General features: G+C 41.5%; 1 long non-coding RNA gene across 1 annotated transcript; it reads left to right on the top strand.

Annotated features, from left to right (window-relative positions):
* The first annotated feature begins 1,811 nt into the window (after positions 1 to 1,811).
* Positions 1,812 to 4,840, top strand: LOC100558801 (uncharacterized). Its single transcript, XR_118766.4, has 2 exons — positions 1,812 to 2,115; positions 3,793 to 4,840. It is a non-coding gene; the product is annotated as an uncharacterized LOC100558801 (long non-coding RNA).
* Positions 4,841 to 15,945: the final 11,105 nt, after the last annotated feature.

Raw genomic sequence — 15,945 nt, 5'->3', positions numbered from 1 at the left:
AGGTTGACTTATACATGAGTATCTATGGTAGATGTTGAGAGGAATATATAATCTCTGCACTAAAGAAGAGGTTACACAAGCCCCTTCGACACTGCCATATAATCCAGATTATCAAAGCAGATAATCTGCATTATCTGCTTTGAACTGGATTATATGAGTCCATACTGCCATATAATCCAGTTCAAAGCAGATAGTCTGGATTTTGTATAGCAGTGTAAAAGGGGCCTGAGAGTTCCCTTAAAAAATTGCATCTCAAGGAGTTGTTGTTCTTGTTGTTCCTGTTGTTTTAATGAGACATGTGGGGGGGAGAGTCTTGTAAGTCACCTTGCACTTGCTAGAGGAAAGGCAGGTTATCAATGTCATAAATAAACAGTGATGAATAAATAAGGAGAAAGGGCCAATTTACATGAGAATATGCAACACACCAAAAAAAATTACCTCTTCTGATCTCCAGCCTATGTCAAGCAAGGTTGTACGTCTCCTAGGAAATTGTTTTCTTGTTGGATTTCCTACTTTTCACACCACAGGCCTAAAAAAATGCAAGCACTCCGCAGCAACTACTGGAGGAAAATGAACACATTTTCCAAGTGACTGCAACCGAATTCAATTACTGGCGAGGTTGCATATGCTTTTAAAGGGTCGGAATATTAAACTAAATGTGCCTAACAACAATAGATTTCTGATTAGGGTATGCTTCTTGAATGTGGAGTGTTGTTTTGAATAAACTCTTTGAGAATTCTCTCTGACAAAAAGCAAATAGAATTTAAAAACAAACAAATAACACTGCATATTTTAAAAATCATCCTGGCTGTGTAGATTTGATTGGAGATATTCAATATATGTTATGTTTGAAATAAAATTATTCATACCAGCCTGCTCCCAGCTATTTTTTAGTTTTGTTTTTTTAAAACATCCAATTGTTTATTTATTTACCGGTACGTAAATTGTATTTTGAATTATCATGTACATACTTGTATAAGTTTTGTTCCATTTAAATATTAATCTTTTGTATGCTTTAACTGTTTTGCTTTTTGAGTGTGAGTCATGTAGGGTCTGAATTCTGAAAAAAAGTAGGATAACAACAACAGTAGTAGTAGTAGTATCCCATAATTTCACTCCAGTAATTTCAATATCATCAATATAATGTCATAAACTGCAAAGCTTCTAGCCTAGCCTAGGGCCATTTAAATCTGAGTCCTTTAGGCTTATGTGCCTTCAAGTCACTTACAGTGACTCCATGAATTTCATAGGGTTTTTGGCAGGGAATACTCAGTAATGGTTTTTCCAGTTCCTTCTTCTGAAATATTGCCTTCAGCAGTTGGCATTTGTTGGTGGTCTTCCATCGAAGTACTAACCTGCTTAACTTCCAAGATCAGATAAAATCTGGTTCCCTTCAACAATTCTCAGATGAAAATCATGATATGTGTGGCCAAGCAACATCAAAGCATAGTAAATCTGACAGAAGTTGTTAATGTTTAAAAACAATGAGCTAGGTTAGCCTGCAGCAGTTTACTTTTGTGTGAGCTACCTGGAAAGAGCAAGCCCCTGGACACTTCCCTCTTGTACTGGGTTATCTGTAAAGTACTTTTTGCAATTTGAATTCATTTAGCAGCAGTTGCAGCAACCTAAAAATCTTCTCTCAGTAACCCATAGTGCTGAGTGGAAAGAATGAATACCAGCTGTGCTTGCAACAGACACAGACCCCTTTCTGAAACCAGTTTGGTGTGTAGCAAATTCTCAAGAATCATTCTGTTGTGGGTGTATCCAACACTTGCTCTTCTCATTCACCATTAGTGGTAAGAAGTGTCAGGATTTGTAAGTTACACGGCATTTCTTTTAGTGTTAACAGGGTCAGTGTCAGGTTTAACCACAGGTGTCATTGTAATTGGGGTGTGGCTAGTGTTGAGACTATAGTATATTGGTTGTCGTAACCCTGTGTTAGTTTGATGAGGATTTGAGGTTGGTGGATGAAGATAGGAGAGAGAGTTTGTACATACTATTTTAGTATTTGTATTATTTCTGCAACTTAAGGGGGAAAAGCCTTCCGGTTGGAATGAACAGCTTTGTGTCTGCTTGTTGTTTTTGTTCCTGAGGAGACCACTTCACTGCAAAAAGGTATTTGGCTCCCTAACAGGAATAAAGAGTCCCTTCTACTATACAACTGGGAAATGTATGCTGATTTGAATCCCTGACAAGAACATGCTAGCAACAGGTGAATCAGAAAGCATTTGCTATACAGAAAAAGGGTATCAGAGAGAGACACCTGCCTGTTTTGAATGGAAGGGTGCATCATCTTCCTTTGTTCATCTCTCACAGCTTTTTTTTCCCGTGTCAGGAGCAACTTGAGAAACTGCAAGTCGCTTCTGGTGTGAGAGAATTGGCCGTCTGCAAGGATGTTGCCCAGGGGATGCCCAGATGGGTTTTTTTGGATGTTTTTACCATCCTTGTGGGAGGTTTCTCTCATGTTCCTGCATGGAGCTGGAGCTGATAGAGGGACCTCATCCGTGCTCTCCCCAGGTTGGATTCAAACCTGGCAGCCTTCAGATAAGCAACCCAACCTTCAAGTCACAAGGCTTTAACCCATTGTGCTACCAAGGGCTCATCTCTCACAGCTTAGACAAGCTTAAGTGTGTGGCAAGTGACTAATTGTCATGGCTAGTAGTTTTTTTTTTTTTAACCTGGCTCGGTTGCTGCTGGGAGCTGGTCTCGAGCAGAGGATTCTTAGTGTTGCAACAAGTTTGGAAGGTGTTAATCTGACATTCCCCTTAAGCTTCACAGGCTTCTGGGAGTATCTATGAAGACTTGATGAAATGAGAGCAGCTGAGATCTCTTGATAAAAAGGGGCCTGGAAGAGATATCTCTTTGGTAGCAGATAATGTTGTGCCTTGGGACTCTTGCCCTGAATCTTGGCTCTGCTGCCCCTGGCTTAGAATTCTGGATGTTTACCTTGTTCCTGTAATTTTGTTCTGGACCCCATTGTATTCCGAATCCTTGGCTCTGAATCACTGACTTCTTGGCTTTGATTTATGGATTTCAACTTCAGTTTGACCCTTGATTATCTCGCTTGATTCTGACTTCAGTTTGTACTCTTGAATTATGTTATTTTAAGAACTCTGATAAGTGAATTCCTAGCATCTTACTATTGGACTGTAACATTAGTGTTTGTTTATTCTTGCTCCTGAACGGGCCAAGTAGTACTTGGCTTGTCTGCATTAATTGGACTCTTGACCTTAGCTTGTGTTCATTGTTACTCTGGCTGTGTGTTACAATTCTGTTTTGTTGATCAGACCTTTGTTTTCTTTATAAGTAAATATGACATACCACGTGTGTGTTCAATAAACCTTAGCCCATAATACTGGGGGAGCCTGGCATATAGGAAGAATGATTTGCTGGCCAAAGAGAATGAAGAAGGGTAGCATCATACCAACCAAAGTCCTAGCAGTTAGATCTTCATAATTTGGTCCACAATCACTACACACCAAATGTTCAGGGGTATGTCTCTGGGGAGTGTGTTTGGAATCTGCTGTCAACAAAATAAGGAATATGGGATTTGGGGCATCCTACGTGGCCCTGATACTGGGCTGGACTTTAAACCCATACATACACCTGTGATGTTTTATACAGTGCAGGATACATGGAAACCCTGTCCATCTGGTTTCCCCTTGAAAAAAAGTGTTGGGCTTGTTTAGCTCTGGGGAAAATATTGAGTGGGTACCTGACACAATTGTATAAAACTATGCATGGTGTGAAGATAATGGAGAGCTTTTATTTCTGTCTCCTTCTTAATGCTAGGGCGGTGTTGGTTCATTTGCTGAATGCTACCGAATGATGTTTCCAAGAGAGGAAAATGAAGCTGAGAGGGAAGAGACCAAGAACACATAAAAGAAAATAGCTATCCATACATACTTCATATGAAAGACATTGACACTTTTCACACTACGCAATTATATCATTATTATTCACCTTTAACCACCTTGGTTGAATCCTATGGAGTCAGGATTTGAAATTATGGGAAAGGGTATTTCAGCCAGAAAGCTCTCGTGTCTCACCAAAGTACCAATCCCAAAATCCACACATAGCAGTTAAAGTGGAATCACAGGGCTATAATTCTACAGTGTGAAAGGGCCCGTAGCTAGCTACATGAAGGAATGTCCTTCCAGAAGATGAAGCAATGGCTGTCAACTTGAATGGCTATGATGGAAGAGAGTTGGACAAATTGCTTGGACGATTTGGCTATTAGTCTACTTGTTATGATGGATATATGTTATCGCCAGTAATAAGAACAAGTCGAATCTCCCTCCATCTAGGACTAGATATTTTTAAATTTTGTCCCCCACCACCTGATTATGGAATACTTGTATTTGTACGTACTGTATATGGGAAATGATGTTTGGGGGAAAGAGGGCTAGTGGTCATGCGTCCATCAACCACTAGGCAAAGAGGAATGGTGGGATGAGGATGCCATTTACACAAGGCTCATATAAAAAAGCTGACATCCCAGATGTTTTGGAATTTTAGATAGGGAAACACAACCTGTGGTTGGCTATACAAGCTGGAGGATGCTGTTGCCTTCAAACCCTACAAGTGGAGTTTTCCTTAGATTATTGGTTGGCCAACATTTGAACAGAAGGCTAGACTGGATGGACCTTTGGTTTGATTCAACAAGGCTGTTGATAGGTTCTAATGGCTCACTTTTTGGCAGGGATGCAGTGATTGTAAAACTAACCTGTAGCCCTCCACAGTAGTTTTGCAGCCTAATTTTAATAGCCCTGCAGCCTAATTTTTGAAGTGTTGCTGTCTGGTCTCATTAAAATAAATGAAGCCTGATGGTTGTCCATCCTACTTCTTCAGTCCAAGCAATGTTTTTTGCTCTCTGAGAAGCTGAAGCTCTTAAAGTCTGTTTGCTATCATGGAAACATATGATGGAAGTTGTAAAACAAATTATCTTCTTCATTGTTGGGATAAGAAGCTAATTTAAAATCCAGACATTCTCTGAACTGTGTGTGAAGATGAGAGGGAAAAGAAGAGGATTAACCTTATGTAAATTTATCCTCATTTTCCCTTACGAGTTTCAGAACAGCGAGGTTTTTGAAAAGGTCCAATAGAATTCCAGTTTGGAGTCCTTCAGAAGAGCATCTGCTGATTGGACTTCATTACTCTCTCCAGATTAAACTCTTTCGCTCATAACGGCACATAGCTTGCCTTCAAGTGAGGTCAGCACAAGGTTGCTGAAGCCCATTTCAAATTGTTACATTTGATATAGACTGGGCTATTGAAACATGGGGCTTCATTTGCATGTAATTACAATATTTGCACAGGAAGCTCCTTGAACAGAGGACCTCGCTTCTATCTCCCCTCCTCCTCCTCCTCCTCTTCCTCCTCCAGCTTTCTCTTCCTTAAAAAAGAGACAAGGATGGGTATAAAGCAGCCCACAGGTCATGTTTGAGCCCTGGATCACTCTTTTATGACACCTGAACTGCCACCAGTTGTTCCCCAAAGGTCCGAGACCAATTTTTTTTTAAAATCAAAATGGGTTTTGGCTAACTCCACCCTCCAAAACATACAGAAATCTGGGTTGCTGTGAGTTTTCTGGGCTGCGTGGCCATGATCCAGAAGCAATCTCTCCTGATGTTTCACCCACATCTATGGTAGGCATCCTTAGAGGTTGTGAGGTATATTGGAAACTAAGCAAGGGGGGTTTATATATCTGTGGAAGGTCCAGGGTGGGAGAAGGAATTCTTGCTTGTTGGAGGCAAGTGTGAATGCTGCAATTAATCATTAGCATTGAAAAGCCTTGTAGCTTCAAGACCTGGCTGATTCCTGCCTGGGGGAATCCTTTGTTGGGACTGCGGATGCACCACAATTGTGTGTCTTCATGTTGTGACCCCAAGGAAACTCTATCATAGGGATTTCTTGGCAAGATGTGTTTGGCATGGGGGCACCATTACTTTCCTCTGAGGTTGTGGCAATGTGACTAATTCAAGATCACCTAGTGGACATCCAGGATTGAATGGAGTTTTGAACTCTGGTCCCAGGGAGTTATTATCCAACTCTCAAATCATTACACCATGCTGTCTCTAGATCACTTCTTCTTAAACTGTGGGTCCCAATCACAAATAGAGTCCCCTTAGCTCAGTGTTGGGGTCACAAAAATTGGGAACAATGAAAGGATTTTGAATGCCACCTATTTATACAAATTTGTTAGCAACAACGTGCAGTGTTTACAGTGGACTCTACAGAAAACGCTTGTTGTACTCTGCAAAAAGGAAAATCATGCTGTTTAGCAAGTCTTGCAAATGATGGTTTATCATCAGTAAATATCTGATTTTATACCTATTTTATATACCTGTATACCTGGGATCATGTAACAATTTCTTAGAAAAGGGTCACAAGTGGAAAAAAAATAAAGAAGCCATGCTCTAGGCCAAGTCATACTGACCAAGTGCAAGATGGATGGATGGATGGTATTCTTGAAATGACTGGCTTGACCTTGAAAGAACTGGGGGCGGCAATGGCCAAAGGGGAGCTCTGGCATGGGCTGGTCCATGAGGTCATGAAGAGTTGGAAGTGACTGAACGAATAAACAACACCAGAATGCTCTAGAGTGCATCATTTTTATGTAATTTAATAATTATAAATGTTTTTGCCAAATGAGACTCTTCAATGATATCTTAAATGTCCTACCCATATTTCTGCATGATGCCAAATAATGGCACCTAGTTCAAAATAAGGGGCATGGGCATGTAGGGCAGTCCTACCATCACCCAAGGTAAGTGGTTGCCTGAGGCAGCAAAAGCTGGGAAACAACAGCAGAGTGCTGGAACAGATTGCTGTGTGTAGCTAAGCAGCAAATCCTGGGCCCCATAAAGTGACTTCCTCCTTCCAGTTGTGATGGAAGATGCTGTCCCATATAGTTCCCAAATCCCCACAGCCAGCTCGGAGTGTCAGAGCCTGTAATACCTTCTTTGGTTCTGGCAGAAAGGAATCTTAGCATGAGATCACTGCCTTGAAAAATGCATGTCTATATTCTCTTTTGTAAGACTTTTTGAATTACATATTCTGAACAACTATGGTTGTTGCTTAATATTTTATGCTTGATGACATCACCAGGGTCGTCCTCCTTTGACATCACCAGGAGCTCTTCTTTATTTTCAATGCCAAAGAAAGATAGAATGACTAGTGTATGGAAAGGGAAGGCATGCCATCTGGTTACCTGTTTGATACAGCTAATGATTTTGGGCTGGCTCTCTGTGAGCATTCTTTATAGTCCAAGTCACTTACTGCTCTCATGTCAGCATCATTCACTGCTGAAAAAACAAGCCACTCGGCAGCTGAAACGGTTACAGCAAAGCCAGCAAGAAAAACTGCAGTTTTGTCACACTAGTTCCCATTACTACAAAGGCAAGAAGTGTTCCCTTTTTAGTGCTGGAAGTTGCTGAGCTCGAAAGAGCAGGAAAAAGCCAGAGGCATGCACATTCCAGAGGCAGTGTTTGCAATGCATGGCTCTTTCTTTGCGGCAAAAATCAAAGACCCGGAATGGTCCAATTCAAGAATTAAATTTCTTTTTGATTTTTTTAAAAAAATGATCATACAATTCAAGTGACAAACAGTGTAATGAAATATTGATTAAGCCCTGTGCCTCTGCTGTATGCATGCTGCTGGTGGCGTTTGTACTCACTGTTCCTGGTATATAATGAGAAAGTTCCATCAAGTAAAGAATATACTGGTTAGAGTATTGAGAACATAAGTGGATGAATAACAATAGGAAGAGGAAGCCTGTATTTGAATGAAGGAGAAATGTAATTCCTGCATCAACAGGGGGCAAAATTCCTGCCACCTTTTTAGTCGGTTTTTCAAGGAGGAGGAAAGCCCATGATGATGATGATAGGATATTTTGTTGCCTGAGACAGAGCTGCAAATGGCATTTTTGTTTTACACACACATATAAGTGCATGCATATGCAAGGCAAGGTGCATATATCCAAATCCTACTGATTTATTATGATATAAGTAAAGGTTTCCCCCTGACATTAAGTCTAGTTGTGTCTGACTCTGGGGGTTGGTGTTCATCTGCATTTCTAAGCCACAGAGCCAGCGTTTTCTGTAGACACCTCCAAGATCATGTGGCCATAGACATGACTGCATGGAGCACCGTTACCTTCCTGCGGGAGCGGTACCTGTTGATCTACTCACATTTGCATGTTTTCGAACTGCTAGGTTGGCAGAAGCTGGGGCCGACAGTGGGAGCTCACCCCGCTCCCCAAATTTGAACCATTGACCTTTTAGTGAGCAAGTTCAGCAGCTCAGCGGTTTAACTTGCTGCACCACCAGGGGCTCTATTATGTCATATGAAGCAGAAAATCTCATGAGAATGGCTCCTCATCCCTTGGAGTCAAATACAACAATAACAAGAATTCACCATTGACTGCTGTTTTGATACCCAAATCAGCCCCACACTGACTTGCCAAGGACACATTGTGGAAAGAAGAAGGTAGGAAAACAAATTTCACATAGAGGTGTCATCTCTATGAATTTCCTAGGGATCTAAAGAGAATTTATGATAATCTATGGCAGAAGCATACCTTGGGATCACTTGGAAAATCCAGGAAATTGCTAGAGAGGCATATTTTGTCAGATACAAGTAGATGTATACTTGTATAAAAATCTCATGGGTAAAGTAGTTGTGCTATAACTCCATCTTACTCCCACAAGAACTCTGTACTATTCCCAAATACCTTGATGTCCTCCTGCAGTCTCTCTCTAAGAGGCAAAGCACAGTGGCCCATTTTCTGTTGTCCTTTTGAGAGGGTCTGCAGGAGAAAATACTATTTGATCTTAGTGAAGGTGAAATCAGTGAGTGGACTTGGCCCTAGAACTCATTTAGATGGTAACTCCATCTAAATAAATTATTCCAATATATGAATATTTATTGTCTGTCCTGCAGTAGCTCAGGACAAAGTTGTCTTGGCAGGTGCATGCAGGACTTCTGCAGCTTTCCCCCTGTTTGGATACCATCGTTTTTAGTCCTAAGGCAAACATGGAATATGCAAAACTAAAAACCTGTCTCCTATTCTAGCAACAATTACCATCTGGCTGAACAGTAATTGGACATTAGCCATGGAATTAGAAAAGACTAATCCTGGCAAGGCTGTGGAATCCATCCTTTCTCCTGGCTTCATATTTTGTATGCTGATTGCCACATCACGGAGTTATTGACCTCATTAAAATTGTACCCCTAAGCAAGATTTACAGAGTTACACCTTTATACAGAGGAGGGTCATTAAATTGTCGAGCTGCCCATTTTGCCAGATGACGGGCTCCTGTGCGTATCCTCATGATAATGGGCTTTTTCTCATAGCACTCCCCTTGGACTGGTATAAAGGCAAATGGGCCAGATCGCCAATGTCAGTTCCAACATAATCATTGCTCTAGATTTTCCATCACACACATAATGTGATGGCACTGTAATTATAGTGTATTTATGACAAGGTGAAATATTTGTTTACATTCACATTATCCTTCAGGCATTATGAAGCAGGCAGCAAGTGACATGATACAGACAACATCACGTTCTCCTTTGCTCCTTCATTGAAATGTAAAGTTTGTAGTAGCTTATGCCTGTAGAATCTACCTTCCAACTGTCCTGATCTGGCAGGTCAGTTGCAATCAATCCTCCGTTGTCCCACTTGTTCAGCTGCTTTAAAAGTGTCCCAGCTTCTCCCTTGTCCTCTTATTTTCTCTTCAGCTTACTTCAATTGCTGCAAACCGAGTTCAAGGCATAAAAGCAGTTTGTCCTCAGGGTTGTTGTGTGTTTTCCGGGCTGTATGGCCATGTTCCAGAAATATTCTCTCCTGACGTTTCGCCCACATCTATGGCAGGCATCCTCTGAGGATGCCTGCCATAGATGTGGGCGAAACGTCAGGAGAGAATACTTCTGGAACATGGCCATACAGTCCGGAAAACACACAACAACCCTGTGATTCCAGCCATGGAAGCCTTCAACAACACACAGTTTGTCCTCAATTCAGCAGTGGGGAAGTGAAGAGGAGAGGTAGTTTGCTAATAAAACTGAATTAGTGTGTCACAAAGAGATGTATTTCTAAAAAAAAAAAATGCCATGTCACCAACATGAAATGTCTGGAAAGCTCTGTTTTATGACGTAATAAATCAATATGGTTGTCTCTTCACATTTGCAGTTTGGACTGTTGCATATTTGATTATTCATGTCTTTGATTTAAATGTTCTTTCTGTGAAACTCTAGGTCCTCCAGTATGAGTATGTGGTCAAGATCGTCCAGTCATGCTCCTCTCTAGGAAGCTCTATGGCCTTCAGTGCAATTCTGTGGTTAGCTTCCAATGACATTCAATCATAGAATCATTCTACAATATCTAGAATTTCCTGGAAAGGTGTTCTCCCGGGTTTTTAAAAAAAGCAACCTCCCAAACTGAGGTTGCCTACAACAAAAGAGGACAGGCTACTTCTATGCAGATATTTGCACTGATTAACTTTGCAGCTTCATGGCTATTCAACTTTCTAATTGCAACATTCACACTTGCTTTAAATAGACAAGGATTCTTTCTCCCACCCCAGACATTCCACAAACACACACACACACATATATATATACACTTCACTTACTTCAATGTCAACAGAACCTCTGAAGGTGTCAGCCACAGATGCAGGCAAAATGTCAGGAGAGAATGCTACTGGAATATGGCCATACAGCCCGAAAAACTCACAGCAACCCAGCAATGTCTTTATTCACGGTTTTTCACTGTCATGGTGATTTTGTTCCCCTAACCGCAGCAAATATGGAAGACTGACTGCATAGTACAGTAGAGTCTCACTTATCCAACATTCTGGATTATCCAACGCAGTCTGCCTTTTAGTAGTCAATGTTTTTGTAGTCAATGTTTTCAATACATTGTGATGTTTTGGTACTAAATTCATAAATACAGTAATTGCTACTTAGCATTACTGCATATTGAACTACTTTTTCTGTCAAATTTGTTGTTAAACATGATGTTTTGGTGCTTAATTTGTAAAATCATAACCTAATTTGATGAATAAACTTTTCCTTAATCCCTCCTTATTATCCAACATATTCACTTATCCAACATTCTGCCGGCCCGTTTATGTTGGATAAGTGAGACTCTGCTTTAATTTCATGTGCTTTCTAGGAAGCAAATTATAATCTCACCGCCTCATCAGTGAGGAATGTGAGTGCTGAAATAAGCCAGGCACACCTTTGCATCCTAACTCAGTGGCACCAGGTGTTAGTTTGACTCTACCAAGAGAGAAGGATAAAGATGAGAAATGTTACCTCAAGGGTGATTTTGATTCTTTCCCTCTCCTTCCTCCCCCTTTGCCTCTCCTGAGAGGTGTGTTATGGTGGCAGGAGTGTGGGAGAATTTATCTTCAGAAAGTGAACTGCCATGCCTTAATGCACACACCTTATCACAGGCCTTACGACAGCATAAAACCATCGGGAGTGCTATTACGTTGCCAGGGCTCTTTAAAAGAAAATTGGAATGAGAAGGTGTTGTGATTATTTGCCTGTCGAGATCGATCATTTGTAGCATTCAAAACCTCATTTTTAATTAAGGATTTATTTATTCTGAGCACACTCGAGATCAAGATTATAACCGACAAAAGCTGATATGAAAAAAGGAGAAAAGACAAGACTTCAAAAACACCTTAAATTGTGAAAATGATATAAAATGCACCTCTGGAGCTCTGAAAATTTATTTCCTCTACAAGACCTTGCAGGAAAGGTTTAACAAATCTAAGGAATCTTACAGTCACATCTCCATAAAAATAACCAAGATGGCAGAATTTATTGGGAAAGTGAAATGAGTATTAAAATAAATTTAACTAAGCCAAAGCTCAGGTCTTTGTGGTTCTTTATTATGCTTATGTTGTATTAAATTCTTGGGGTCGTCATAAGTCAACTTGGCACACATACACAGCTCATTGCTTGCTACACTACACTATGCTCCTGGATACCGACATTGTGCAAGTAAGTGTGCACAATGGTTCTCAACCTGTGGGTCCTCAGATGTTTTGGCCTACAACTTCCAGAAATCCCAGTTTACCAGTTGTTAGAATTTCTGGGAGTTGAAGGCCAAACATCTGGGGATCCAAAGGTTGAGAACCACTGTTCTACACTGTGGAAGCACCATCCTTTTTAAGGATGCATCTATTTATTTACTAGCCCCAGGTGGCATAGTGGGTTAAAGCCTTGTGCCTTGAAGCTTGGGTTGCTAACCTGAAGCCTGCCAGGTTCGAATCCAACCTGGGGAGAGGACGGATGAGCTCCCTCTATCAGCTCCAGCTCCATGCGGGGACATGAGAGAAGCCTCCCACAAGGCTGGTAAAGACATTAAAAAAAAAAATCTGTGCATCCCCTGGGCGTTCTTGCAGATAGCCAATTCTTACACACCAGAAGTGACTTGCAGCTTCTCAAGTTGCTCCTGACATGAAAAAAACTTACTAACTGTAGTTAAAGTAAAGATAAAGGTTTCCCCTGACATTAAGTCCAGTCATGACCGACTCTGGGGGTTGGTGCTCATCTCCATTTCGAAGCCGAAGAGCTGGCATTGTCCATAGACATCTCCAAGGTCATGTGACCGGCATGACTGCATGGAGCGCTGTTACCTTCCCGCCTTCTACCTTCTACTCACATTGGCATGTTTTTGAACTGCTAGGTTGGCAGGAGCTGGAGCTAACAGCGGCCGCTCCCGCCGCTCCCGGGGTTTGAACCCGGAACCTTTCGGTCTCCAGCTCAGTGCTTTAACGCACTTCGCCACTGGGGCTCCAACTGTATATAACTGTATATATACTGTGTGTGTGTGATTGTGTATATATGTGTGTTTGGGACTCAAAGCGGTTTACAACATATTAATGGCAAAATTCAATGTCAGACATACATGTGAAAACCAAATCATAATATCAAACAATAACATATAACTATAAGTTAAAATCACTAAAACCGTTAAATGTAAACCATAAGCAACATTTTAACATTAGGACATAGCATTAAAACATCATAGTATATACTTTAAAATCACATGATACAAAGTCGTAAACCGAAGCCATTCCAAATTGTCAATTGCACATAATCCCTATTTATTTCCTTCACTGCATTATTTTACTGGCCAAAGGCCTGGTCCCATAACCATGTCTTTGTTTTCTTTTAGAAGGCCAGGAGGGAGGGTGCTGATCTAATCTCACTGGGGAGAGAGTTTCAGAGCCAAGGAGCTACCACTGAGAAAGCCCTGTCCCTCGTCCCCACCAACTACACTTGTGAAGGGACCAAGAGCAGGGACTCCCCAGAAGATTTTAACATCCATGATAGTTCATAGAGGGAGATACGTTTGGAAAGGTAAGCTGGGCCAGAACTGTTCAGGGCTTTATAGGCTAAAGCCAGCACTTTGAATTGTTCTCGGTGGCAGACTGGCAGCCAGTGGAGCTGGTGCAACAGGGGAGTTGTGTGCTCCCTGTAAAAAAGGTAAAGGTTTTCTTCTGATAAGTCCAGATTCTGGGGGTTGGTGCTCATCTCCATTTCTAAGCTGAAGAGCTGGCGTTGTCCGTAGACACCTCCAAGGTCATGTGGCCGGCATGACTGCATGGAGCGCCGTTACCTTCCCGCCGGAGCGGTACTTATTGATCTACTCACATTGGCATGTTTTCGAATTGCTAGGTTGGCAGGAGCTGGGGCTAACAGTGGGCGCTCATTCCGCTCCCGGGATTTGAACCTGGCACCTTTTGGTCCACAACTCCAGCAGCTCAGCGCTGAACCCTGAATTGAACCCTGCTCCAATTAGAAACCTGGCTGCTGACCGTTGGACCGCTTAAAGCTTCCAAACAGTCTTCAAAGGCAACTCCATGTAGAGAGCATTTGCATTAGTCTATTCAGGATGTAATGAGAATGTGGACTACCGTGGCCAGGTCTGACTTCCCAAGGTACGGGAATCTACACTGTAGAACTAATGCAGTTTGACACTACTTTAAATGCAATGATTTGATGCTATGGAATCATGGAAGTTGTAGTTTGGTGGGGCATCAGCACTGTGGCAGAGAAGGATAAAGACCTTGTAAGACTACAACTCCCATGACTCCATAGTATTGAGCCATGGCAAATAAAATGCTGTCTATTTGCATTCATTCTAAAGTGTAAATGCATTCCTAGATTCGGGGGGGGGGGGGGGGGAGGATAAATAGGTAGATAGATAGACTAACAGATAATGGAATTCAGGTCAGGGTTATCCAAAACACAATTGAGGCACAACCAATGTGTGTTATGAGACTATTCAAGGTGGTATAGGAATACTCTATATGTTTTTACTGCAGGAGACTTAAACAGCACATTTTCTGGAAATTCTAGTCCAGACAGTTTCATATATTGATGACAGGCAACCCCCCAACTTCCCTACTCCCTTCTGTGTTTGCTCATTTAAAACAGTTCATCAGCTGCAAGGAGCCCCTGGTGGTGCAGTGGGTCAATCCCTTGTGCCTGCAGGACTGATGAACTGAAGGTTGGATTGCTGACCTGAAGACTGTCAGTTCAAATCCAACCCAGGGAGGGTACGGTTGAGCTTCCTCTATCAGCTCCAGCTTCATGCAGGGACATAAGAGAAGCCTCCCACAAGGATGGTAGAAACATCAAAACATCCAGGTGTACCCTGTGCAATGTCCTTGCAGATGGCCAATTCTCTTACACCAGAAGCAACTTGTAGTTTCTCAAGTCGCTCCTGACACAGGAAAAAAAATCAGCTGCAAGGTAAAATACAAATTTCAGCAGGCTCCCCAGTGATGCATGGAACAGGATTTCAAGAAGATAAGCCAAAGTAATCTTATCCTTTCCATGTTTCTGTGCTCCCAGTATTTTTATTTTGCACATTTTTTTTGAAGAAAATGGCCTTCCTTTTCCACCTCCTGTGATTTTTTTTACTGTCCTTTCAAAGTAGAGGAGCCTATAGAGAGCATAGTGTCTCTTTACCACCAGGAGGTGGCAGCATTAAGAATGGTTTTCTCATTTATTTTCTGGAGCTAAGATTGACAAATCTCTACCCACATTGGAATATTGGGAACCATGGCAGTTAGTTCCAGTTCGCTCCCTCCCATCAATAGTATATATTCACACTACCTGATAAAATAAACAATGTCTCTCTATAATGGCCTACATTCCTAAATTTCTCCCTAAGACTTTTTTGCATGTTTTTGTAATATACAGTAATTGGTGCCCTTTTTTATTTTCCACAAAGATGAATCCAAATGACATATATGTAAAAATATTGTGGAGGATGATGATAAAATGCCTTATTACATATAAGGGTATTTCAATCAAATAAAGAAACCCCTTCATCTGTAATCCTATGATCCCTGGAAGATTGTTCCAAGGGCTATGAGGTTTTAGCAAATTGTTGTCTCTACCACGAAAAGAGAAGCAGATCTTCATATGCCATTGCAATTGGAGAGATTGCTACTGCCTGGTTGGTGCTTTGCAGCAGGGGCAGTTTGGAGAAGGTTCTGGATATACTGCATGCAAATTTCTTGTTCCACCCTCCTAAATATCTGGAGCTAGTTATACTTATTTCCTGCCCAGACCTTCCCATTTAATTATATTTTAACCTTTGCCACAGGTCCAGCCGGACTTTAAACTTGGAGGTTGCTCTGGGTTAGATTCTTCAAGCAAAGGAGATAACACTACTAATCCTAATATAGTCTCATATAGGAATATAAAATGTCATAGAAAGGTTCACATGATCTCCCTCCCATATCTATGAAAGAATACTAGGGAGAGGAAGCTTTGTGGTCTACCACACATATTCCCCATGGCCATTTCCTACTTGTCCCAGAAAGACTTGTGTGTGTGTGTGTGTGGAGGAGCTCAGTATGTGTTCACATGAAGAACCCATTCTCATTCCAGGTGACCATCTGGACA

The sequence above is a fragment of the Anolis carolinensis genome, chromosome 5 (assembly GCF_035594765.1).
Source record: "Anolis carolinensis isolate JA03-04 chromosome 5, rAnoCar3.1.pri, whole genome shotgun sequence".
NCBI lineage: Eukaryota > Metazoa > Chordata > Lepidosauria > Squamata > Dactyloidae > Anolis > Anolis carolinensis.
The sequence above is the reverse complement of the archived record's forward strand: the minus strand, read 5'-3'. Positions and strand labels throughout refer to the sequence as shown.